Source organism: Scophthalmus maximus, chromosome 5, assembly GCF_022379125.1.
Source record: "Scophthalmus maximus strain ysfricsl-2021 chromosome 5, ASM2237912v1, whole genome shotgun sequence".
Lineage (NCBI taxonomy): Eukaryota > Metazoa > Chordata > Actinopteri > Pleuronectiformes > Scophthalmidae > Scophthalmus > Scophthalmus maximus.
Window position 1 is genome coordinate 10,591,952 of NC_061519.1, and position 27,994 is coordinate 10,619,945.

Genomic DNA, 27,994 nt, shown 5'->3' on the forward strand with positions numbered 1-27,994 from the left:
CGCCGCCTCCTTCCACTTTCTGGTTCCCTCTACTCTCGTCATGTTGATTTTTCTCTGTGTGTTGCTGAACCTACTTGTGTGAGATAAATTCCCTTTGGAGCAATTAGAGTACTTTTAACTTCTGTTCTCATTCCCAGTCCCACCTCCTCTCCCTCCGTGCTGTCTTTTCACTTTTGGTCCTCATCGTCGCAAATATTTGCGCAGCATCTCAGCGGGTAAATGTAAATTCTCAAACTTTCCTTTGACTTTCGCTCACTATGTATATTCTCCTCCTTCCACTGCTTAACCTCAGCTCACGTCATCCTGACCTGTCTCGTCATTGTGCTCTCAAACCGAACCAAACCCTTGTTCTTACATCTCTATCAGGACGACACGTCTCCCTATACCACCCTCCAAGGACTACACAATGTCATCGAGGTTCAGAAAGTTTTGCAGGAAAATAAAGGGGAGAAAAGAAATATTTTAAATGCTAACTGAAGACTGAAACAATACCTACCTTGGCATGTATCTGCTTTTCCCCACCAGATTCAATGTCATAATAAAACATAGTTTCCAAGTAAAGACTGCTGTACAAAATGTCAAAATGCTGGATTATCACGGATGAGGTAAGATTAAATATACATCTGCACATTTTTTTATATCATTTTCACATCTCCTCGCTGCTTTTTCACAGTAGTTAAATCTTACTAAAAGAGGGAATATGCAGTCAAGAAAACAAAGGATAAATTGCCGGTGCTTGTTTCTTTCTCTTTTCAGAAAAGAACTCCAGTAAGCACCCAGTAGGCTTCCTAACCGTGGGTAATGAGACAGCTCCATTGCTCACACAGGAAGGTGTTGAGTTTTTCACACCGGAGCCGTCAGTCATGATAAATAGCAATGAACTGAGTTGAACTATACATGTCTCACCGGCCCCAAACTCTAAATATTTCCCGACTAGCACAACAACTTCCTCTCACCGAGGGGCAGAGCTGCATTGTGGCCGAAAATTCAACGGCCTTTTTTTTTTTTATCCGCACCTCGGTTGAGAGAGTAGAGGTGCAAGGGTTAATCCGTGAACTATGCACTGCTACTTCTACATTCAATTACCTCTGGTTAATACGCCCGTTCAGCCTTCCCTGTCGTCGCGGCAGAGGAGCCACTTCCCGCTTAATTCTGTTCGCATGCCTGTGCTTTTTTGCGAGGAGAGCCAGGTATAAAATGCTCGACATAATTCTGAGGCCGGGGAGGCGATGGAAAATTATTTTGTTTCATAAACATGTTACGCACAGCGGCCTCACACTGATTGGTGTCAACCTGATTGATGGAGTGTGAGGGCAAGTTAATATATGGAGCAACAAGAAGGCAAGCCGTGGAGTGCACAAGTTGCATAAAGAGCTGCAGAATGAGACTGTCTTCCATTTGAACGTTACGCTCTTGTGGGTGTGAGCATGCATACACAAGAGGATTCAATTTGAATGTCCCTCTTTAAAACAGCGCACACATAGATTTGCACTCGATTACAAATGACTCAGAGTGTATACTATGTCTTCTTGCCCAAATATACACACACACACACACACACAAAATCACTCAACTCCATGTCTCCCTCCACCACTGTGTGTTTGTGGGCTCTGGGAAAAGCGATAGTTCCCTGTCAATGCTGGAATGAACCCAGAGTTATAAATAAGCACTGGGAAATATATCCCTGAAACAAAGCACCAATACAGACGCAGAAGCTTCTGCCATTTATTGCAAAACAATCTCTCTCACTGTTTATGGTTAGGGTGTGTTTCGCTGTAAACTCTGGAACTCAGAGGCGCAGGAAGTCAAAGTATGGTCTTTAAAAGTCATTCACTTCTTAGAACATAACTCCGTCCCTGCCAGCAGTGGCTGTCTGCCGTGTGACGGAATGACTTATCAAGAGATTCTGATTTAGTATTTGACACTATCTGGAATGACGACAACCGTTTATGACCCTTTGTCATTTTTCCGGTGCGGCTTTTTGCTGAGTGTGCATGCTGTATTTTTAGTGATACCCCGCTTCAGATTCATACAGTTCCATATATTCATGTCCATGAGGTGCCCAGTGCCACGACAGACACCCACTGTTGGCAACTCAGCAGCTTCACTGGAGCATTACTTATTCACTCTCCCCCACTTTACCGCGTCACCAACGGGGGTTGCATTCACCACGGATTTCTCCATTTCAAACACCATCTTGTTCACAATCAAAACTTGTGAGGTGGCAATACATCAAGCGGCGGCGGCAGCGGCGGCGGCGGCAGCGGCTTATTGGGCCGATTGCGCATTGCGGCTTCACAGAGTCACAGTGCATCACAACGGCGGTCCCATTAATTGGAAAAGTGTCTTCCATTCGGGGGGGCACGATTAAAATGTAGTGTGCTGTGTTTTTTCGCGATAAAGACTCGGGGAGATGGAGAGATATGAAGAGAGTGAGCTCAGGGGAAGGAGAGGAGAAGAGAGGCCCCACGGCCCCACCGCGTTGGGTCGCAATCCAGCACCTGCAGGGGGCTCACCAACAGGAGGTGGAGCATCACTCAGCTGTGTGAAAGCGAAAATAAAAGCCTGCACCCCCCCAACACCCCCTGCGGGCCTGTGGCACACAGCACAGAAAGTGGGCTTCACAAAGTCCCCAGTCTGGATCAGAACAGTCCACGAGGAGGAGTCCTCCGTGACAAGAGGTGGTTATAGATTTCACCTAGAGTTACAGGGATGACACTCACAACAGCGGAGGAGCAAATGTTCTGACACAATAATACCCCGTTTCACAGCAGTGAGGATATAAATAAAAAAAGAAAGAAGGGAAATCTCAGTTTCTCCTCTGAGGTCCCTCGCTGCCTCTCATCCACACTACTGCTCACTGACTGATGAATATTTATACACTTCACACTTTAACTCAACATGATCTCAGCTCTGCCATTGTAGACTGCTGTTGAGGCTTTACATGTGAGTGAGTATGAAGTAGCTAAAGTAGTTTGGGACTTTGTGTCTCCAACGGGGAAACGTGTGTGAGGTTTTTTTTTCCATTTTATTCTCTCCCCTATTTCTTGTCCCTGATTCCATGGTGTGTTTGTGTGACAGGCCCTGGGACGTACAGAGCTGGTGTGAAAATAGGCTTGGCTGACTGGTCTGGCTCCACTCCCTTTTCAATACCTCCAGGGGGGCTTTGTTTCCCTCTCTGACATACCCCTCATTGCACCTCAAGGTAGCTGGATGGTTATCCATCCATGTGCCACAGATCTCAGCCCCCCACCACCCAAAGGCCAGGCTGGCTGCACATGGGGGCCAAGCCCTCTCTGCTTTGGGAATGGGAGCAGCAGAGCCGGGCTCCGGAGGTCCTCCTCTGGGGGGCTCAGCAGGGGCTGAGCGGGAGCCAGATGGCGTGGATAGATCACTGGTAACCACAGGGTTGGTTAGAAATGTGCAGCCCTCAGACTGCAGCACAGCGAGACTCTTCCCTGCATGTCTCCCTCATCTTCAGCTCCTCACAATCAGCTGCACACTTCAGCAGCCATTGTCGTGATGAAAATAGGTTCCGTTTTCACTGCAACTTTGTTCAGGAGCAGCGAGCTGAACAGAAGAGGTAGAGTAATTATAGGAGCCCGAATGAGCACTCTGATTGCAAAATAATGTTGCAGGGAAGAGTTGTATAGCAATAAGAAGCAGCAGGAGAAAGCAGAGTGCAGGATAAACTTTCCTGACAAAAGAGAAGAAGCAAATACAGATTGTGTCCTTGTTTTACCCAGAAATGTTGTGCTATGTAATTAAGAGAGTATATTTATAGAACTATAAATTCTTGAGACTGTCTTTTGGCCATTTCCTGTCAGTGCCTGTGTATCCTTTTATCTGTACCTTGGTGGGAGCTTGTTGGAACCCTATGATGTTCCTCTCTATCACTAAAACAACATGGCCCCTTGGTTTCAAGCAGAAAAAAAGCCCCCCAAAAAATTCACTGGTCGTCCATTTTCCATCTGCGGGGACCTAGGGATCGTGGCAACAAATCAAAAAGAACCGACACCCGGTGTGTCAACTTCAACTGGAGTCTGGAGACACGAGACGTACGCGCGTACCTCAGCGCTTGTTCTACGCCAGCCATCGATCTGAAGCTCGGAGACTCGGCCCCGAAGAGCCATCAAGTGTCACTTTGAAAGGGAAATGGATTGTGGTGGTGGTGGTGGTGGTGGTGGGGGGGGGAGATATCAGAGGACAAACTACTGGCAAAATCAAATCACTCCCATAAGCTCAAAGTCCATGACTAAACAGCTCACTTTAGTACATTAGTGTGTACGTGTGTCTATATGATCACATTAGGGGGTCAAGTCCTCTTTGTTTGGTGTCGTTAGTCACTGTGTGTACATTCTTTGTAATTGTAACCTGCCAAGGGACTGCAAGTACATATAAGCTTTCAGCTAATTCTGGAACATGAAACATAAACTTTTAATGTTGACACGAATAGCTCATCAGCAAAGTGAAATATTAAGCGATAAGCCACAACCAAGTGACGACCCACCATGACATCCCCCGTTGGTTTGTGAGCTTCTGTTTTGAAGCCTCAAGTTTAGCATTTTGGTCAGCGCCATCTTGATTTTTTTGGAAACATATTTGGAGAAGCCGGGGGTCAGGCCTGATTGAGAGCTTATCCACTGCACGTCCACCTGCACCTGCAACCAGCACCCAATGGACGGTAAACGGCATCAATCATGCAGTGTCCACGCACCGATGAGACCACAATCTATTAAATGAGCATTGTGCTGTACTGGAGGAGATCTGACAATAGCGATTGAGACAATAAAAGTAGAATCAATTGCCCACAGGCTTCTGTTTTTCTATTTTTGAAACCAGTGGAGTCGCCCTCTGCTGGTCAATCCAGAGAATACAAGTTTTAGTCCAAACCATAACAACTATTAGTGGTTTTAGTTTAGGTAAGGCTAAACTGACTCCAGGTCTGTGCTCATGCCAGATTCCCATCTAATCATTCACACTGTATATTACAAGCGGTGAAGTGAACCCTCCACATCAGCCTCCAAGGTGAAAAAATCAAGAATTTACGAAGATATGAACCTCCCAAGTACCAACAGAATTCACTGCAAAGTCACAATGTGTCTGGCTGTTACAGATGATTTGGATATAAATATATGTATGTATGTAATGCAGGTAGTTTTTAAAAGTAGTTTCAAAGGAACCTTAGTGTGAAGCATCCGTGGGTTGTTGTTTTTTTTTCTTTTATCGGCCCAGAACCCCGTCTTGCCTCTTTCTCATCTCTCCCTCTCCTTGATTAAATGCCTCCAGCAATCTTCAGGGTAAAAAGTTATGTTAGCCAGTTTCTAACCGAATGCAATTAAGCGAAAAATAAGTTTTCATCTCAGAGCGGCGTTTGGCCCCTAACATTCGAACCAGCCCAGCAGTGAGATCTACATTCACACAACAACAAATTGCCAGTCCTTTGCCACATACAGTAGCCCTTGGGAGGCGTGTGTGCAGGTGCATGTGGGCGTATCAGGGCTCACATTAAAATCCTGTTTCCACCTCTTATTATCCACTGATCAGCTTTAGGGAACGCAAACGTGTCTTCAGCTCAAGCTGTTTAAAGGGAGTCCACTCTCTCTGTTTCTCAGCCAGCACATGCACATGTACATCCGTGCACGCATTTGGGTGTACACAATGTGCCCATGCTTACATTATAGATTTTCCACTGTGCATCTTTGAACTATCAACCCCCATACTGAAAACTTGAATAATTCAAAAAGCCCAAGCAGGCTTTCTGCTTATACAATGCTTCATTGATCTGTTCTTTTATGTTGTACAGTTGCTTGACAGTGCAGACCTAAAACTGGTGCCTTTTTTTCTTTTTTAATAACTTTGTGCTCCCTATGACTGTCATTTCACAACAAAATAAAAATAAAAAAGTCGAGAAAGCTTCATAAGTTTATTCATTTTATGAAGGAGATAAAGGAGGAGGTGGAGGAAAGAGAGATACTTCGTCTCGGAGGGGTCAAATATTGGCAAGCGCCAGTCAAATTTTACATTCATCTCCATATAGAAGTTGAGAGCCTGTGTAATAGGGAAGGTTCACACATCGCGGATTTGGCAGTTATTGTGAAGAGAGAAACGTTTGGCATGAAGAAGAATAAACTTTTTAAAATTGAGTGGGAGAATCCAGGTTGCTTGGCTGCCTTAGCTAATGGAAGAGGATATTAAGGAAGGGCTGCGTGTCAAGGCAGCATTTCTGTTGAGCTTTTACAAAAGGTGGGAGTTCTGGCATTGCGGGGAGGAGACAAGACCCCCTAACCATGGGAACCAGTAAAGGACCTGACAAACACCCACACATGCCCACAAACACATACACAAAGTAATAACACAAGCTCACACACAGCCAAGAGCGATGAGGACTGTACTGCATGAACACACACACACTATATCTCTAGAGGTAGGACAGAAATCCAAAGACCTGACAAGACAAGTCAAAGGGATCCAACGCCTTGAGGCAGCGGACGGGAGAGGATGAAGAGAGGGAGCAACGGGATGAAGGATGAGGGGAGGAGAACTATTCATGGGGGATAGGGAGAGAGTGACACCGGACGAGATGAAAAGAGAAAGGGAGGCAGGAATCAGTGAAGGCGGGCAGAGGAAGTGGAAGGCAAGTGTGGGTGGAGAGATGAAAAATAACGGCAGAGGAGAAAGAGTGAACGAAGAGGTGGAGGTATGAGGAATGAACAAGTGTGGGAGGAGTGGGAAAGACACGAGTGCTGAAAAAAAAATGGAGAGAAAAGAGGGAAAGCGGAGCTGCTTTCGGAGGAACTTAGTGAGTCCGAGATCGGGGCCCGGGAGGAGAAAGAGAGATGTGTTCTGTATGTGCCCCCAGATGAGAGCGAAAGAGACAAGGAGATAAACTGTCAAGGGAAGCCAGTGTATTCGGAGCGACAGAGAGGGAGCATGTATGCATTTAGCTGTTAGTCTTGCATGTTTGGGAGGCCTGAGCGAGGCTAAAATATCCAGCGATAGATGTCTGGACGGGGGGGGGGGGGGCGAGCACGGCAAAAGAGGGTCAAAGTGAATGAGAGAGAGATGGTGGCGGTGATTCGTTTGATGCTATCTGGGCAAAGGGAGATGTGTGTGACACAATCTTAAATTGGAAATCGCTGTTTCAATCTCGCCTCACTCTGTGGCTATACCCGCTCCACTGATAACAAGAGCGGCCTAATTCTATTAAAAATATCCTGTGAGTGCAGTGGTGGCAGAGACGGAGACGGTGGGAGAGAGAAAGGGGAGGGGGGAGGAGGAGGAGGACGTGGAGGAAGATGGGGGAGAGGGTAAGTGACAGAGGCCAAGCGAGGGAGACAGAAAAGAGGGAGTAAATTGACTGACTGGTGAAACTAACTGTGAGCCTTGAAGCAAAAACTTTTGCCTGCCCTCCACCGTATCTCTGCACCCCATCTGCCCATCATCTCTCCCAACCACTCCATCTATCTTAACTACCCATCTGCCTGATTATCACTCGATCCATCTGCCATCTCTAATCACTCCCCACAGGTTAGTGTTGTCACTTAGGACAGCTCTTTCGTTCTCTCCTCCCTCCTCTATTTCAGCTCACCCTCCACTCCGTCTCTCGCTGCTCTGCTTGTCTGGGGTTTTGTTTTTTTTGGACTCTTCAAATCCGTCCAACTCTACTCGTTTTTGGCCGCCAAAGTTGGCGAACCTCGCAATGGTCTGACAGCCAGTCGCTCGTTAATCTCGCTCCATAACCTCCTTGGCAAACTGGAGTGCTTTGGAAAAGGGGCTTTGTCTCCCAGATATGACTGAAGACAGAATTAAGCGATCGGCTTATCACCAATCAGCAAGTGCATCAATCTGAATTCACCGTGGTCCGTGAGGGGAATAGGTCTCGGTTTAACTTGTGCTCGACCAAATGAGACTTTTAAACAGTCCCTGCCTCCGTAACAGTTGGCCGGCTCAGACGAGAGATCCAAGATCATCAGCCAGACAAAGGATTTGATGAAGATGGGAACAAACTAGACCCAAAGAGCATTCCGGGACAGGATTGCCGTGCCCTGGCATGCTAAGACATCATAATTTTTGCTATTTTGTGTCTCAGGCTACGGAGAAAAAGTGAAAAGAAGGAGGCCAGTTTTTCGTGAAGGAGTGTGTACATAAGGTCGAACTATAATAAAAAAGTAAACAGCTATGACTGCGGCAAACCAAGCAATAAAGTGTCAGGCTAATGAATTAATCAGACAGTCATTAGTTTCTACCTGCTGAGGTCTGAGCAGGCTACTTTCACCCCTCTCTCCGTAACAGACAGAGAGAGAGGGGCACGCAGGGAGCGAATGCTCATTCAGCTGTGAAAGAGACCGTGTGTGTGCGTGTGTTCACCCACCGCCTGCATGACTTTATGCTGAACTGCAGATGCTGGCGTGCGTGCTGCCCATTATGCTTTGTAGCTTCTGCTGATGATCGCCTGTCATGCCAATAAACTCAATCTGAAGCACTAAATGTGAGAAGAAGTTGTGGTGGAGAGAGAGCACCAAGGCAAAGTCGAGGAAGCAGCGGGAGGAGGGCCGGGGAGAGAGAGACAGACAGACAGACAGAGAGAATGAATTAGGTGGACAGTTGGGAGACGGCCGACGCTGAGAGATAAGATACTTGGATTAGCGGAGGGAGAGCTAGAGAGTGAGAGATGAAGAGGTTAAGATACGGAGGAAGGCAGTTGTGTAATCTGAGGCTTTGGAAATGAGTTGGCTCCTGCTGTGGCCAGAAGAGCTCTAAATTGAGATTATAATGGAAGGATTGCCTGAGAAATTGGTAGCGATACGGAGACACTAATAATGACAAAGATAAAGCGGTCTGCACGGCGAGGATCAAGACAATGGCTGTTTATGAATCTGCACAGCAGCTGACGCTTAATCCCCCTTTAAAATATCACGTCGTTTAGCTCAAGCAGAACAAACTGTCCACGAGGAACGAAACCCACAGAAATGCACAAATAAAAACTCAGTGTTTGCGTTAGATAAAAGTCCGTCTCTCTGTAGCTGCCTTTGTACACAATCAGTCTCAGAGTTTTAACCCGTAATACGTACCCTCGGTAAACGACGAAACGCTGCACAGGCCGTTTCTGTGATGTATGCAAATGGAATAGAAATGAGGAAAATAGGCTACAGATCCTAAAATAGCAAAACAAACGAGACAGAATAATGAATTTGAATTGCCATCGCTGTAAAAAAAGACGATTACTCGAGCGAGGGAGCAGCCACTTAACACCGATCATTTGAGGTCCAACCAATAAAGGTTGGTTTGGACCGAAGCATTCACAAACAATCGATGCACTAAGAACGGAGAGTAAAGGATGTGGAGTTGGGTGAAGCCTCGTAAATGAGTTCACGGAGGTAATTTTAGTCGGACAGAGGTTAACCACCTTTTAAGACCGACTCGTATAAATAAATATGATCGTTGAGGGTGCTCTCATAGCCAACCAGTGTGGTGCAGTCTGACTTTTCATTGCTAAAACCAATCTCAAAGTGCTACAGAGTAGAAACAAGATAAAAGAAGAAAAAAAAACATCGGTGGAAGAAAAATTACAAAGATTTAGGGGAATGCTTCTTTAAAAAGATGGGCTTTCAGGCCCTTCTTAAAAGAGAGGGTGCTTTGTGGAGCCCTCAGGTGGTCTGGAAGGGAATTCCACAGGCAAGGAGTGGCTGAGCAGAAGGCTCGATCCCCCATGGTGCGCAGCCTGGTCCTGGAGGGGTGAAGGGTGAAGGTTTTGATTCCGGAGACAATACATCCCTATACATGGCAATGATGCGTTTTGTGCACCGCAAAAAGATTAGCTTGGAAGCGGAACGTCTGTTGTGGGCAGCCCGAAGTTCAGTTTACATGCGGAGAGTTAGAATTTTGGCAGGTGAATCAGATTGGGCTGTTCAACCTTAAAATTTCACTTTTCGTTCTTTCCTTTTTCTTCTAAACTATTTGGCAAAAGATCTTGTGCCCTGGGTTTCCGTGATGACATTGATGGTTTCACAGTCACAGAGAGTAACAGTTGGCCTCTTGGTCATAGCAATGTTATGAAACACTGCCGCACTGCGAAGCACCTCTCCTGTTGGGCTGCTGGCAGCGCTGTCAGTCGGACACCAGAGCTGAAAGAGTCAGCAGAAGCGAGTCACACTGCCCCACTTGGTGCTGTTGGCCTCGCTCCGCCTGACCATTTTCTACAACGTCTCTACTTTCATCACAGTTTGCTTTGTGCTGTGGTCATTTTAAGACGCAGTTATATACTTTACGGCCTGCCACGGTGATGCTGCTGCACTGCCTCACAGCACAGAGAGGCAGTGAAAAAGAACGAAGCGACATTGATTTTTCCTCGAAAGATGTCAAATTGAACTCAAATCAAACTTTTGCTCCAAACGTGGATTGTTTGTCTGAGATGTTAATACACACATTTGCACAAAAGCAAAAGCTAGACCACTGAAACACCCATCTGTTAAGTGCAAACCATGAAAGAAGTGATCTTGTTGGTCATCTGTTTCATGCGGCGTCTATACTTATCGTCATCAACATCATCATGTTAATTGTGTATGCATCAGGCAAATGGGGGATGCTTTTTGCCTTTTTGGCTCTTTTTCATCCTGTTTGTATTTATTAAGTACAAGAGGTCAAATGACAGTCTTGAATATTAATGAATATACATAATCGAGTATCATTTTATGCTTTGTTACACCGGAAAACATTAATAGAAAATGCATATTATCATACTTTTTTACACTTAAAAAAGTATTTCAGTGAGAGAGGTTTACGGCAATGAGTTGACAATTTTTTAGAAGAAGGTGACTCTTTGGAGGAGCACTCAGTGTCACGCTTTGCAGGAAGCAGGACCCAAATGCAGAGGTGCACTTTAAATAGTCTTTAATAAACTGAAAAGAAACCAAGCTTACGGAGTCTCAAAGTAAAACAAAACCAAAGTCCAACTAAAGGTGTCCACGACATGTAGCAAAACAGGAAAAACCTGGAACACTGGAGCCAGGGGAAAAAATCACAGGAACAGAAGTTCAGGAACAGACTGGGAGAAAACACTAGGAACATACCGGGGAAGACAAGAAGGAAAACAGATGATCCAACCCAGACTGAGGGGAGCACAGAGACTAAATACACACAAGGTGGGCAGGTGACACAGGAAAAACAAGACACCAGAAACTAGACACAGGACAGGAAGTGAAACAACACAAGGAACTACTTCAAACTAAAACTGGAACCAAACACAAGAGATCAAAAGCACTAAAATAACAGATACACAAGAAAAAGTCCTTGCGGATCATGACACTCAGGGAATCTGAGGGGCAATGAGGATTCTACAAGGACAGCTAATTCCTCCCTAATGAACACTTATATGAACATTAAATCTTTGTGACTAATAGCTGCTGCTGTAACACCATCATCACATCTATCTATCAATCTATATGTTTGAATCTTAGTCAAATCAACTATATAGAAATTATAGCACATGAGGAGGAGATGGGGTGGTGGAGGAATCTGCAGCAGCAAATGGTGTTGGCACAAGTGGATCAGCAGAGCAATGGTGTCGAGTCAATGTGAACACGACGTGGACTCAAACCGAGCCTAGAAGGATAGACTATCTAAATCAACATCTACAAACCGAGATTGAGTAAATGTTGACAAAAAAAAGGTGGCACAGACTAGCAAACGTAAGGATGATTGGCATTTGTCATGGATTTGATCTATCTGGTCATCTCCATACCTGTCCCCCCTGGTGCAAAAAAAAAAGAAAAGGTCGATACAGCCAATCAATGGCTTTAAAGGTTTATCCTAAGCTCTGCTCCTTTCTCAACAGGCTGTCAGTCACCAGTGGCTGCCCAGACACATCTTATTCCAAGAGGAGACAGCTATTCACTTTCCGCTTTCAACCGTCTGTGGAAAGTAAAGCGCTTGCTGTCGTCCATGCTGAAGGATTCTGACAAGTGGCAATGGTGCGCTTTTTTAGGGGGAGCTGAGCGGCAGAGATGGAGAGGGGAGGAAAATGCGGGGTGGAGAGGGTGGCGCTGTGGAGAGGGCCTGGCTGTAAAAACACTTACAGGGACTGCGCTCGGGGAATCATCACACAGCGGTCGGTTAAGGGTCTCTCTTGTTCCACTGCGTTAAAGGGACCCTGATGATATGACACAAGCCCGGGTTGATGAATGTGACTTTTGGCTCTGGTTATAGATAGTCCCGTTTTGTTTGACTCGGGCCGCCTTTCTTCCACTGGCAGCGAGCTGAACGGAGGCTTGGCATTTGAAAGGAAGCCGACAGATTTGCTGGCGGATTAATCCTTTCATTAGGGAAAGTGAGAAGTTAATTGCGGCAAACAGCTGCATCTCTCATGTTTACAGGACTGACGGTTTAAGCGCCGTCCCTTTTAACGGAAAAAGGCAATTATCAATAAATGCAGGGCAATCTTGCTATGATGAATTGAGCTCAAATTAGCCTTTCTTCTTCTCCGCCGCACATTTGGGCACAAGCAGCCGTGTTGGCTGGCAGCATGTGGTCTTCTCCAGAGTTGAATTGTCACACAACAAAGATAAAACGCTTGACTTTCTACAGGGAAGAGTTCCCGGGAAGAGCGATCAAAGGTGAGCCGGAGACGTGATTTCTAGCTGATGAGGAGGGAGAAGTAAAGAGTGGGGAGATGAGGGGATAGGGAGGCAGAGAAGGAGGGTGAAAAAAGGGCCTGAACTCACTTGTACAGACTAAAGGGGCAGAGGAACCGGGTGTGTTGATACACCCAGGAACAACAACTTCAACGGGAGAAGAGCTTGCCAGAAAACAACAAGTTCAAATTATGCTCGCAGTAGAGAAACTAAGGGCAGCGTGGTTGTCAACATCTAAAATTTGCGTTGTTAAAAAGAGAAAAGAAGTGAGAAAACTCAAAGAGGGGTGAAAGTTGTGGCGGGAGACAGTTGTGGCGGCAACAGAGAGGACAGGAGGTAAAAATAATATGATCACTGAAAACAAGGACAGCGGGGGGTCCGGGACGGGTGGGTGGGAGAAAAATGATGCAGAGAGAATCAGCGGTGGTGAGAGGGGAAAGAGGGACGGCGGCGCTCAGGAAGGCAGGGTAACGTTCACCGTTGGAGCCGATCAATTTCCCGTCCCCTCAATAATAGATGTGACTAGCACGGCGGGCTGTTATCTGTCAGGCTCGACCGACCGCAATACAATCCCCACTGGAACCCATACACACACGTACACACACACAGACACACACACCCACACACACACACACACACACACACAAACAAACACACACACACACACACACACACACACACCTATGCAAGCTCACGCACAATCAAAACATGTCAGATCCCAACACATTCCATAACCTATGCGCTAACCTTGAAGCACACGGTGGGAAAAAGTAACCAAGAAATGGAATTCAAGGGAAAATGGAAATCGTTGCCGTTCGCCGAGGCCTTGATATCGTCTCCATGGTCACACACCGATGCACTGGTGTCACCGAGGCTCTCATTCGTCAACCGAACGCGTTGTTGTCCATTTCGCACAGCGACATAAAGCATGTCCCACCTCCGCTTCTTTTCCCGTGCCCTTGTGTTGTGTCCTTTTAATCTCATGCTCCATCTTTCATGGCACCGGGTGTCCTGTCTCTCACACACACACACACACACACAGACTCAAACACACACAAGCATTTCCGAGGCCATGGTGCACTGTCAACTTGCGCTTTCAAGAGCTTACAAAAAAGCGTGGCTTTATCTTCACACACACACACACACACACACACACACACACACACTAGCGTCAGGTAACCTAACAGCTAGCGGCAGCGTCAAGCAGACAGTGGAAGGCAGGCATGTGGAAAAAACCTCAGCATGACAGCGCACAACAGGAACAGGCTCTCACTCAGCCCATATCTGTCACGACCCCATCGTGTCGCTTTACCCAGATGTGCCACACCAGAACACGCACACGCACCCCCATACACATTGCTCTATCTCCAGCTGTTCCTGCTGGAAGTACGTACGCAGGGGGAGTGGTGGGCACACTCCAGAGCTGTGATAGTGTGTGTGGGTGTGTGTGTGTGTGTGTGTGGGTGTGTGAACCTACAGATTGGAGGAGAGAATCTGTTCATGTGCAATCTTTTATCTTTGCTGACATTCCCCATATTGCGTGTCACAGCATATCTGTACAGATGCGTGCAAAGAAAGGGTGACGAAAGTAGAACACAGGAATATGTTAGTGTGTGTGTGTGTGTGTGTGTGTGTGTGTGTGTGTGTGTGTGTGTGTGTATGTTGTTGGGACAAACCAGGAATGGCTAAAAAAAAAAAAGGAACACATCAGCCTGACACAAGTAAAGGCGTGGCTGAGCACTGGATCTAGTGTTGAACAGTTAACCTGGCCAGTTGCATTTTGCCAGAGAACACTATCATTAGCCATTTACCAACATCTCAACTGCCAAATCGACGCAGGAAACTGAATCTGTTTTCAGACGCAAATAGCCACAAAACATTTGAGCCAAATTTTTGGGAGTCAGCCGGACGTCAGCAGCGCAGTCACCATCACAGCCCCGCGATGACAGACAAACACTCGGAGAGAAGGGAGAACGGATGCTGCCGCGGTGAAACGTATCGCACAAACAACCACTGGCAACAGGTGAGCAGACATCTCAGACATCAAACACAAGATGACATGGTCATTACGTCGATTGGATATGATTTATCTTCCAAAAGATAAGGAGAGATGTCAAGCAGCTATAGAGGACAATCTGTTCCATTGGGGCTAGAGAGGAGCTTTTGCTTTACAAGATATAACATTCACAATTTCAAACAGAGGGAAGTCCTATTAAAAAAACCATTGCAAATGAATGCAGTCTTTCAATAAGAAATAATACAAATCTGTAAGGCGCGTCACTGTAATTGAACTCTAATTAACCACAAATTTGAACGTAGTTACATCACTACTTGTTTCCAACAATACAGTGTTCTTAAACCAGCTTGACTGTTCCTCCTTGGATTTGAAAGGTCAGTTAAGGCAAATTCTGTGGCTCCTCCATGATCACAATGAAACAGCTGAGACTCTGAGCTTCTGTGATCATCTGGCTCATCACCGTTCCACAATGCACTTCAGCATTCTGGCCGGGGATGCAGCGAAATGAAAATTGTTGGCCGAAACCGAACAAAATGAAACACTTGGCTGAAGGCCGAATACCAAATAACTGAACAATGTTTTTTACAATTTTCATTTATTTTTCCATATTTTTCACCATTGCTTGAATTAAATAGCCTCATTTTACTTTTTTGTCTTGATTATCAAGGGGAAAAAAATCTATCACAAAAGCACAATTTATAAATATTTATAAACTTTTTTTAACTTTCCAGCAGTCATTATACCAGCAAAGCACTATATAACTTAAAATAAATAAATTAGAACAAAATGAAATACTGATAAGTTATTTTTGCGTCATTCTCTGCCACACTGCCGACATGTTGTTGCACGCACCGCATTCCACGCTTGCAGCTGTTGGATCGTCTCATTAAAAACATTGTTCGGTAAAAAATGATTCGGTCTTTTCACTTATTCGGCCAATTTCAGAGACTGAAAATTCGGTGCATCCCTAATTCTGGCTTATTTCTGCATCTTCTTCGTCCTCTCATGTTGGAGTGAGAGAGGACTGGATGCCACAGTGACTCACTATCACCCCTGCAGGTACAAAGTGGTACTACACGACGGGACGGGCTGTGCTAGCTGGTTAGCGGCATGCTAACTCCAGTACACGCATCCATGCCCCTAACGTAGCATCAAAAACTGCTGTTCCTTCGCATTCTGCCGCTAATTTTAACAGTTAATGTTTTTTTCCTTCGGCTCAATTCGCGTTTTCTGCGTCAATCATGAATGTAGCTATGTTGCTAGCAAACTGCGTTAGGAACAGGAAGTCCTCGCTCTTACCAAACCGTTCCGTTGACTGTCTCTTCAACCGTGGTACGACACAACGTCAGGTCTCCTTAGTGAGCAGATTTTCAGAAGTAGGGCCGTGGTTGTTTTCTGATGGAAGTCAGGAACCAGGCTGGGGCGATGGCCGCATTCACTCGGTCCACAGGCTCAGGGGGACCAGTGCCAATCAGCCACTTTAGTGGAAACACCTGTGTGGTTCTGCCATGGACGAGTAGGGGCTCTAGTTATGCAACATTATAAAGCGGGTAGCTCAAATCAAGCGATCTGATTGGTCCATAGCCGGGGTATATTGAGCGTATACCGAGGCTCTGACGTCGAATCCGTTTTTGCGCATGTCCGTATCCCTCCGCGACTCAGGAAGTAACGACGCAAACTCAAAGTGCCGGTGAACCCAGCTACCGTCTCGTAGCCTTCTTGCTGAGGAACGCTACAGCCTGTTGCATAGCAACCGCCTTTGACCAAATAAAAAAAAGATAATTGTAGTGTGTCTATTACTTTCATTTCGCCACAGTTGTGACCGTTTTATAAAAGCAATAGCTCACTTCAGACCGTGACATACGCTCATTATACCACAGTTAAGGGGGCCAAACAACACACCTTAACTGTGGTATAATGAGCGTATACCACTAAACAAGTCTTAGTTTTTCCTGACATGGCCTTGTTTTATGCACTTCAAGTGAACCCAATCACCAAAACTTAATTTTTTTAGAAAGTATCAGGATTCTAGCCCTGCTTCTTTTGCATGAATCAGCACAGATTAGAAAACCAGCCTGGAATTGCCCTGCCTTTCGCCCAGTGTTTGAACTTATGACCCTTGATAGGAATAAGTTGGCATGTTTAATGAATCATTTAGAGATTTGGTAGATTGATGAAGGACCTATTTGTTATTTGATAATGGGAGTAGCACTTTATGTATCCCTAAAAAGTGTGATACATGTTGCAACATTGTGTTTATAATTCGATTTCTAGAAGCCCCTCTGGATATATATTTTTTAACTCCCATTTCATGTACCATTTCCATTTTTCAGACCAACATTGCTCAGGCTTTCATTAATAATCTTGCAGTATGTATAAAAATAGCTGGAATCATTGTACAGAAACAATATGCTGGAGGTGGGTGGGGTGTATTATGATAATGAAAAGTAAAGGAAAGGCATTTCTAGGCCAGGACCAGGAAAAGAAAACTGCTCCCCAAGAATCGAGCATGACTCCCCAGTGAGCAGCTCACTTGGTGTGTATAAGCCCTGCACATACAAAACAGGGGGGGGGGGGGTTACAGTCCACTTGAAGAGACGAGCGACAAGAATGTAAAGAACAAACATCCCCTTCTGCCTGACATCGTGTACAACGCAACCAGGAACAGATTCTCCATCCAAAGCACGCTCTGTCAAGCTCAAAACATGATTCCGGCATTGAAGCGCTGTGAAGTCCCTGCCATGTAGGCCAAGCCAAAACAAATGTGATGTCAATGCAATAATAAACGAGCTTTGTGTTTGAGTGCGACCATGATAATTAGTCTCAAGACGGTATGTTAGTAGTGAGAAGGCTCATAAAATATAGAGGCCGTTTGGCGTGCACTCAAGAACAAATCTGTATTCTAGGAGCGTGGGCCTGTTACATTAATGTTCTACACAGTTTAAATCTGGCAGCGGCACAGTCAGGAAAACTTTTTGGGGAGACGCCGACGGTTCCGGGCAGCAGGCAACAACGATTACTGAGTCAGCGCACGTACTTGCAGGCGCACCCTCCCTCAGACACACATGACAAATAAGACACACTCTACTCACTTAAAAAAAAAAAATCCTTTTCGTTGACTTGATTTTCCCGTGGGGCCAGGGAGACTGCGCGCATCACCATTCAAGGCTCCTGACAAAATTGGGGTCGCCGCTGCACGGCACAGCAACTCAAGGTCAGGAAGATGATAATGATGTTTATGAGGTCTAAATCCACAAAATAAGATTCCCTCTGTTTCCCTCCCCTCCCAGAGCCTACCTGCCGAGCAACCTTGCATTGTGACCAGATGTGAGAGGTCCGGTTCGCAATTTCAGCTCAAAGCAGATGTCACATTGAATAGTCGAGCTGAGAAAGGAGGAGGAGGACAGACCGTGCTAAGAATTCCACGACTCGTGGTGTACGTGCCATTGGCAGGCAGGCGGGGACAAAAGACACATTCCCGTACGGTGAATTATAAACATCTGCAGGGGATGCAGTGACATTTTTGCACTAATCACCTCACGAGAACGTATACCTATTCCGTTTGCTTAGGGAACAGAAGGAATCTCCCTGGAAAGCACTGCAAGGCGTAGCGAAGATCTTTGCTGCTCATTGGGTGGTCCAGAAGCTCCTGGTGAGCACTTTGGTTGAAGATGCTATAGCTGCGTGTTCAAATTGTTACACGGTGTGTTTTCACAGCTTCGGTTCAGACAACCCCCTCCCCGACCGTGACACCCCCTTCTGAGAAACGGCAAATGCATCTTGGCCGCCTCCTAAAGGAACAGGCAAACGAGGAAGAAAAAGGGGACTTTGTATTTCTTTGAACGTTTAGGGCTGATTTTTTTCCCTCTTGTCCTTCCATTTCCGTAGCATTAATTATGCATATGAATGAGATTTGTTGATTAAAGCATCAACAAACACAGCAGCATGGGGTTTTCAGAAAGGAAGCACTTTCATAGCAATCAAAAAAATTAAAAAAAAATTGTTACAGTGACTGAATCGGTGCCGTGGAAAGTACACACAGCTGGGCTGCCGTTCACACCTACTGAGGCTGAAATGTACATCTTAGTACATCCCTGTAGATAAAGTAGATATGGGAATAAAGATGCACAAATATAAGAAGAGAATTATATTTATAACGCTTTGGAAAAGCAGCCATGTGCATCCAAGTATGACCGGGGCTGACCAGCTTTTACCGCAAAAGAGTTCTCACACACTCTTTACACAAACACACTCAGACACGACGTCGACCCCAAAGTGCTGCCACACACCCAATTACGATTCATTTCTTTTCTCTGTGCTCTCCTCGGGGGCCGGCGTATCGATGATTCATTTTCTATTTTATCAAAGAAACAGGAGTGCCATTAAAAAGAGATCAGTCAGCCACCAGGCACGGGGAGGCTGCTTCTAATTGGCCATTCATCAAAAGGCCTTCTCTAGTAGATCACAGTGCTGGAATATCACGCACGACAACTGGATCGCACTACATTAATTACACCGCTGATGAACCTCACGCACTGCCGCTCGCCCCCTTGCGATTCTGGAAGCGACTGGAGAACACACAAATGCACACACACATACACACACCTGGACACATGTGCACCAGGATACGCTCCGAGAGAGTCGAAGCAGGCAGCCTGCTCTGGAACGTGAAGGGACACTATTATGTCTGGTATCAATCAATGTAATTCGACACCGAGATGAGCACGAACAAACATTTCCCTTTGCCTCTGTATTTTTAGCTTAAAAAAAAAACTAAACTCCCAGAGGTGCTGCCAATTCATCTGTTCAATATTACCAGTCAACCTTTTTAAAGGGGCTTTCAACCATTTCACTTCACAGCACGTCCAGCGCGCGGAGCACCGGTTTGAAAAGATATCGTAAGTCACCGTCTCACGGTTGTCTTTGTTCAGCTCAGCAGCAGGACACACGCAGATGAAGGATTCCGAGCTCAAATCTCGCCACGTGCAGGGAATTCTCCCTTTCATCCATCTGATGCACTCTAACTAGACAGTTTTCGGTCATGTCCTAGAATTACGCCAGCTCTCTAGCTTCCCTCACACGCACACAAGCACGCACAGGCACAAACAGCTGCACGTCCGCTGACAATTCATCCATCTCTGAATCTCTAATTTTCTGGTTTGAGCACTTTGGTGTTTTTTTCCCCTGCCCCCTAAGAGCTGCTGGATCAGCTGGGGTCGGGTTCATCACCAAGCAGTTTTGCGCAGAGGCCAAGAAACAGAGAGGAAACCGCTGTTAGTGTGGTTCCTGTGCAACTACAGGGTTAAAATGCGCATTCAAAGGAGTCACATGCAAGCTAGTTTGCGTGTGCATGTTGCACACGCGTGTGCATTTATCTTCGGTGTTCCCTTTAGGCACAGGACAGATGAGGAAGGAAGCTTCAAAGTTACGGTGTGCAACCCAGATGGTGTTTGATGTGTGGATAATGACTTAAGGTAAGGCTACGCAACACTTTCTCCACATCCGAGCTCGACAGAAAAGCCTGAAACTGTTGTGCAGACTTGAAAACCGTAAATTGGGAGCTGTACGAGGCGCGGGGAACGCATCTCTGAAGTCTTGGATGTGCACGATTGTTCCTAAACCAGCCTGTCTGTGTAACTCATTTTCATACATCAAGCTGCAAAAGACGTGTAAGAGGGGCAGCAATGTGGGAATCAAACTTGTGTCCCCGCAGACTCTTGCGGGTTCCTGCACAGGAGCTCATGGGCTCAACGTTGCAGCTATCAGTTCATCATTGTCATACAGTAATTCAGTATGTAATGTGCCTCGAAGTCCCCGAGAAGCAGGGGCACAGACACACTGTCTACTCAGGGCATGCTAAGCCCAGTCAGTGTCCTGTAGGACCCCCTATTTAACACAGGAATAAGCCAATTATCTTCATGGAGTAGGCAAATTTACAATAGGATTTACACAATTCCTACAGGACTCCTATGTCAGGGGTGGCAGCTTATAATGTAGGTCTCTGTCTGTCATGCCCCCCCGACACACACACACACACACACATCTGCAGTAGGTGTCATGCACGCAGTCGTGCACATGCACATTACCAGCAGCCCACCTCAGGCTCATGCATGCAACGTTTTCCCAGAGTAACCCGCAGCCTCGATAACCATGAGCCAAAACACAGAAGTGATAAAATATCGTTCCGTAAATTTTACATTCACGAGCAATGTTCCGAAAATAAAAATGGCTCATTATAATTTCATTCCAAAGGTCTGGTTTAACAGTCGCTGGCACAAAAACATATTAAACTGTGTTAATCCATTATGACGTTATTTGAGTAGCTACAGTTGGTGCACCCAATTACATGTGTGCGCTTCAGAATTAAGAAATCGGGACAAATAAGTGAAAAGTCAATTGAAGGTGTAAAATTGAGAACGCCAGTCACGCCATGTGTTTTACAAATGTTCACCAAAACTAATAGCTTGAATGTGACGTCTGAATTGTGAAAATCAAATGTAACAATGAATATTATGATTTCAAGTGCTAGAGCGCCGAGTGTAACTTCCAACATTTCAGTGCAGCTCTGTGAGATTTGACCCTACTTATGGATTCCACCCTCATTATCCTGTACATGTAGGCTAATGCAGGCTGGGCCGTGGGAATGATATCCCCTGTACTTTCATCCGTTCTTCACTGGTACACCGTAGTTCTCCCACTGCCATTACTCATGTTTTTTCAACAAATGTTGTGAGCAAGCTTAATTCTTGGGCAGATGTCCATGCAAAAATGAACAGAAATTTTAGGCCTGGGCATTCAAAAATGTAATCGAAAATCGTAATATGGCCAACCGCAAAATCAAAATCACAGGAGCTGAAATGTGTCATAACGTATCATCACTGTAGCACAGATGCCATGGTTAACAAGTCATGCTCTCCAGACGTGAGGGAATATGCTTGTTTAGTACAGACCCCAGCAGCGATCACATTATCTTAATTTTGAATATATATTTTTAAAATGCAATAATAACCATTCCCACTAAAATCAGGACATTCTCTGTCAAAATATTCACAATATGTTTCCTTTCTTTTCTTCAGTCATTCAGCCATACACTTTTCAGTAAGATTTAGGGTCTAGACCAAGTGACAAAAAGAGGATTGCGGTAGTTAAGATCCGCTCTACTTATGTAGATGAGAGTAAATCAATAAGTGAACCGCGGTACATTTGAGCGCAGCCTGGTAGATGCTTACATTACTCCTCATAAGAAGTGCATCGCAAGCTGTTCACAAAGACACCTTCTTGACACGAATGGGTTTAAGATGGTGTTAAATAAGTGTCTTGGAATTTATGACAAACTATTTTACTAATAAATTCATTACTAATAAAAAAGGGAATACATTAATTTACACTAAGAAGCAAACTTATGTCACAGATGCCTTTAACCAATCAACAGCTGCCACATCCACACATCAAATCTCCTGAAGTCAACAAGTGTAGAATGTAGCAATGGGGCTAAAGCTTAATTCACCTTCACAACTGTTGATATAAACCCCCAGGCAAACTCTCCATGAGACATCAAAAAGAGTTGACCCTCTTAACTGATGAAGTAATAAAGGAATATTACTGGGATAAGTAACTGAGACGTAATTCCTGAGTAGAGCCCGACCGATATTATCGGCAAACTGATATGAACCTCATTTATGTTTCCTTTTTAGGTAAAATAGATGTTTTTTTCTTAATTCAAGTTCTAGTTATTTTGTTGTATTTGTCATTTTAATTAGTTTTTTTATGATAAAGTTTATGGTTGAACTAAAATATCAAGCCTCAATTACATTTCTTTGTCATAAAGGTTTTGTAACGACATCTTAGAATCATACATACATATACACACATATATACATATATATATATATATACACACATATATATATATATATACATATATATATATATACACACATATATATACATATATACATACATACTTATATATATATATATATACATATATATACATATATACACACATATATATTCACATATATATATCGGCATGTATCTGGAATCTTGTACTCCCTAATATCAATATTGACATCTGCCCCCAAAGATCCATATCCATCTGGCTCTATACCTTAGTTTGCAATTGTAAAACTTACACTACTGAAAACAGTCTTCACACCTAAATGTATTAGTTCCCAATACCCGTTTTAAGTTCACTCTTTGCTGCAATTTTGATTTAACTTCAAGGAGCCTTGGATTCCACTGATCCACACATTCCACACTGACACACTGTTTCCCTCTAAACCTAAAGTTTCTTGCACTGGACATGTGCAAACATCTAAGAGGTGTAAGTAAAATGCTTATCATCATTATCCAGCTCTCAACTCCTGGCTCAAGTTCAACTTTCCAGCGCAAATAACTTAACTTAAAATTATTCATTTGAGGTCACACACCACTATTTCAACGATATATCCAACCAATACACACATACACACACACACACACACACACACACTCACACACAGTCCAGGACAGCCTCCCTTTTTTCTGTACAGCAATATCTCCATTGGAGCGAGCTGCTGTACTTTTTTTCCCGGGTGTCGTCCTTTATCCAAAGAGGCATCCACCACCGAGCTGGGACTCGCCGCCACCAGTCCAACATCCCGCTCTGAAATTCAGTCCACTTCAGCAGATAAAGGAGGCGCCTACGTACTTTCACTTCTTTTCGAAAGGGAGAAAATTTAGGAAAATCTGAATGACTTTTTTAGTTGGAGACAAGTGGCGTGAAGGCTTCTCTTGAACGGGTGTATGTGGGCATCCCCCCACCTGCCTGCGTTACCACATGCACACGGGTAAACAGCGATGTTGGTCCGAGAACAATCAGACCGTGACAGACTCTGCAGCACCATCCCACAGTTATCCACGGAGGAAAAACACTGCACCGCCAGACCATGCCATTTCCTCCAAATGACCGGGCCCCCTCCCCTCCCTTTCCTCCCATCGCCACCAGGGAGTGGATGGCTCCCCGTCTTGACATAGCACTGCTCAGGCTGGGGTCAGCGTGTCCTGCTTGAACCTCCGTACGCTGGAGACACAGCGCTGCACCGGGGGACGATGGGTAAAGGCGTGAAGGATGCTCAAGCTAAATCCTAAAACGGCGTATAAGGGCCATTGTAGAAGAAAAAAAAAATGACGGAACCAGGGGAAGGGGGAATATTCCGAGGAAAAAACTCTGAGATTAAAGTGATAGATAGATAGATAGATAGATAGATAGATAGATAGATAGATAGATAGATAGATAGATAGATAAATACTTTATTCATCCCAAGCTGGGAAATTCTGGTGGGTGTAGCAGCAGCGCGTTTCACACAGCACAGATCCCACATTAAAAAATATATACAATATTTACAAAATAAATTGAAAATATACGAATTGCCAGAAAAAATATAGAAATTAATAAATTCACAGAATTTACATGAAGTATTGACAGTGGAACAAAGTCTATCTGTCAGCCAGAGGTGAGGTGAGTCTTATGGCTTGTGGCGGGAAAGATTTGCTGTAACGGTCCTTGTGACAGTGAAGCTGAATCAGCCTGTTGGAGAAGGCGCTCCGCTGTCTGTCCGGTGTGAGGTGGAGAGGATGGTCCGGGTTTGTTCATAGTCCTCCTCTCCACCACAGCTTCATACGCGTCCATCTTGCAGCCTATTACGGAGCCAGCTTTCTTGATCAGGTTGTTCAATCTGTTGGTGTCGCTGGCTCCGATGCTGCTCCCCCAGCAGACCACAGTGGAGAACAGTACGCTGGCAACAACAGACTGAGAGAACATCTCCAACATCCTGCTGCACACATTGAAGGATCTCAGCTTCTTCAGGAAGTAGAGTCTGCTCATCCCCTTCTTGTACACAGTCAGGCTGTTACGTGTAGTCCTCAACTGTCTCCACCTCCTGGTCAATTTATGAGAGAAAAAACTTGGATATTCTCTGAGATCAGAGTGGGAAATTTACGAGAGAAAAAAGTCGTGAATTGTGTTTTGTTTTTCAAGGAACTACATCGCTTCTGGATCACCACAGACGTGCGGATGTTTACGATTATATGGTGATTCTGGGTTAAATTTACGAGTATTACCACAAGAACAAGGCACGCAGCAGCACCTGTGGTGATCGTGAAGCGATGTAGTTCATTGAAAAACAAAACACTTTTTGAACTTTTATTCGTGGAATTTTAATCTCAGAGAATATCCAGAGTTTTTCCCCCGCAAATTTGTGAGTTTTTCCTCGTAAATTTCCCACTTTAACCTCAGAAATGCTGAGGGGTTTTTTTTTTTCATACAATGGCCCTAATACCCTGACACTTGCTTGTGAAACCCATGGTGAATTACCCATCTAAAAAAGTTAGCATCAGTAATCATGTCCTTACCTCCTTTGATGCACGATCACCATCAAAGGGCAACGAGGGAAGATGGAGCACATCATCCCTCACGTCTATCTGGGTTTTAAAGGGAGCCGCACAGATACATGGATGAAAAATTGTCATCAGTCACTTGTCTTGAGCAGGTAATTGGAGATGATATGGCTGAGATTCAGTTCCCGCGCACTAGTCACTGCAGAGTCGCGGGCTTTTCACTCCCCCTTTTCGATAAGGCTGGCACCAGAGGGGGAAGTACTCTGCCGAAGGTTTTACACAGCTCATTCCATTTTCCCTGTGCCTGGAAAGCAAGAAGAGCCCGGTCTGAGGCAATGATAGATCCTGGAAGCGTCTTGTTCCCTTTGAAACAATCGGAAAAAGGAAATGCTGCCATTACATTATCTCTGCGCACGAGGGGGCCCAAGGGAATGTTCACGTCTTGAGCACTGACTATTTATTTCCTTGTTCTCCGAGTGGATCCCTGGGAGGCGATGTTGTCTGATTCATTTCGCTGAATTGTCAGCTAATGAATGGTACACGTCCGTCGTGCGCCGCACACTGTCGGAGGAGAGAAGCCCCCATGGGGGCTCATCTCGGGGGTTCTGCCGTTCTCATTAGGAAGGAATCAAGAGGAAATAAAGACGCACTGATCATTTACCATGATCCTTGTGTGTGTTTCCCATGGGGGGGGGTTGAATGTGAAAGGCATCATTTCCGACCATAGATGGTTGATCAGCGCGTTTAGATTTTTTTCATGGGGGCACATCATCGATGGCGTTTGATTGAGTCTTTAAAGAACAAACGCCAGCAGAGTCTGGAACTCTAATCATGAGACATCTGGCTTCCTGGCAAAACATGACGAGGTACTCCAGGCAGAAGAGGCAAAAAGTCTGTGTGGAAAGACAATTTTTCATTCAAGACCAGAATTCTGTTCCCAGCTTCATCTTCTTCTTTTTAATATGTCCCTCTTTGTTTTTTTCGAAGACTGCCAGTGTGGCTCCATCCTCTCGTCTTTCTCAGTATCTATCCGAGACCCCCGGGATAGATGGTGGGATTCTTCCATCTATCCGAGACGCACAGTGACGTCCACTCAAGTCCATCTCTCGTCACAACAACAGTGTTTCTCTTTTCAGCTTCTATTCTTCAGGCAGTGTCATCGCCAGCATAAGTCACTGACACGGTGAGACACGTTTCCGCCACCCCTTCCTCTCCCTCTCTGTTTTCCTCCCACTTTCCACACTCATTTTACAGGCTTTTCTTATAATCTGTCATCTTCTTTGCCACCCCCTGCCTGTCCACCTTTCATCTACTCCCCCCATCCTCCATCTTACTACCCGTCCTCTTCTTCCTTCATGTCTCCGACCTCACCGCCCCTTCCTGTGCCCCTCCTTTGGATCTCCCCAACACTCCTCTGCCGCCATCTGGGTAAATGCGAGAGCCATCCGGTGTAAACAATTACCAACTGAATGCTGACACACAGATTGCTCTGCTCTTTCTCCCCCTCTTAACCACATTAAGAGAGGAGGAGTGTGTGTCCAATCACTAGCCTCCCACGTCCTCTTTGCGCGGCTGGTCCGGAGGAAAAAACTTAAGAGTGCTCTTGCAATCATAGACACTGATACACACTGTGAGAGATGCACAGAGGCAAACATATGCATGAAAAACACACATCATAAAAAATGCACATACACAAAAACAAACACACACACACACACACACACACACAAACAACACACACACACACACACACACACACACACACACACACACACACATTGAGCTGATTGTACCCATGTACCCTGGTGCAACAGTCATGTATTATACATGGGCTCCACACATACATAAACATGTCCCACACTGATCAGAGCTATTAGACGCTTAAGGCCCATGATATCCGTGTGTCTGTGCGCATGCGAGAGGCATTCATGTATCGCATTAGTGTTTATCTGCTAAACAAGGGGTCTATAAGAGCAGAGATTCTCCACTGGAGGATTGGCCTGGCTGCATCTGACGACTGTATCAAAAGCTTGCATGCTCTCCCCTGAAACGTGGAGGAAATTTTCTATAGATATGGCAGACCCACTTTTCTTGCTCTTACAGAAATATAGTACACAGCAGGCATGCCACAATCGATAGGAACCCGAGAAAGCGGGTCATAAATCTAAGCAAATGTATTTCCCCGAAGGGCAGTGGACGCTTAGGGTCCCAACACAAACACAAACATTAGTACACGTGTGCACATACAGCCATAACAAAATGTAAAAAGAAAATTTAAAAACTGGATATGAAGCTAAAGACTTGTTATTATCGCCGACTTATGGGGGTCGCGTAATAAATGGACGCAATTAAGCCGGATTTTCTGAAGCGACTCGCAGCCGATCAACCTCATTAGAGACGAGCTGAACCGCGGAGAAGTTGCGCACACGGACGGCGCGCAGGTGGAACATTTGCCCCGGGGTGTCTGCGCTCGCTATGTGACAGTCTGCCAGCCCCCCCCCCCCCCCCCCCCCCCCCACACACACACACATATACACACACACACACACACACACGTCCTCCGGTAACTGACGCGTGCACAGACGACAGTGCGCGCGCCGTCTGTTAGGGAATCGGCATGCGTAAAATCATTGCGCCCGGTCCAGTTTGCACAAAATGTGACAGCCCCCACCCCTCATTTTACCTTGTAATCGGAATAAAACACCGGACTATAAATCTGGAGGAATCGATACGCGGATCAATAGGAGAATCAATCAATGTATAACAACAGTTATTATGGCGCTGAAATCCCACGCAAACACATACATGCACACATTAGCGCGTGCCAGCGGGCATGTCCTCAGTCTCTTTGACCGACAAGGGCTTCCAGTGAAGACCCTGTGTTAATTATGAAACCGTCTCCACTGGCATGTGTCTTATCGCCGGTTGTTGAGGTTCAGGAGACTTTTATAAGGACAGAAGATCC

The 27,994-nt window shown here is 45.4% G+C and overlaps 1 protein-coding gene across 1 annotated transcript in view; it reads right to left on the bottom strand.

The window, feature by feature from the left end:
- LOC118311660 overlaps positions 1 to 27,994 on the bottom strand; it is a 129,000-nt gene that overhangs the window by 100,407 nt on the left and 599 nt on the right. The window lies entirely within an intron of this gene.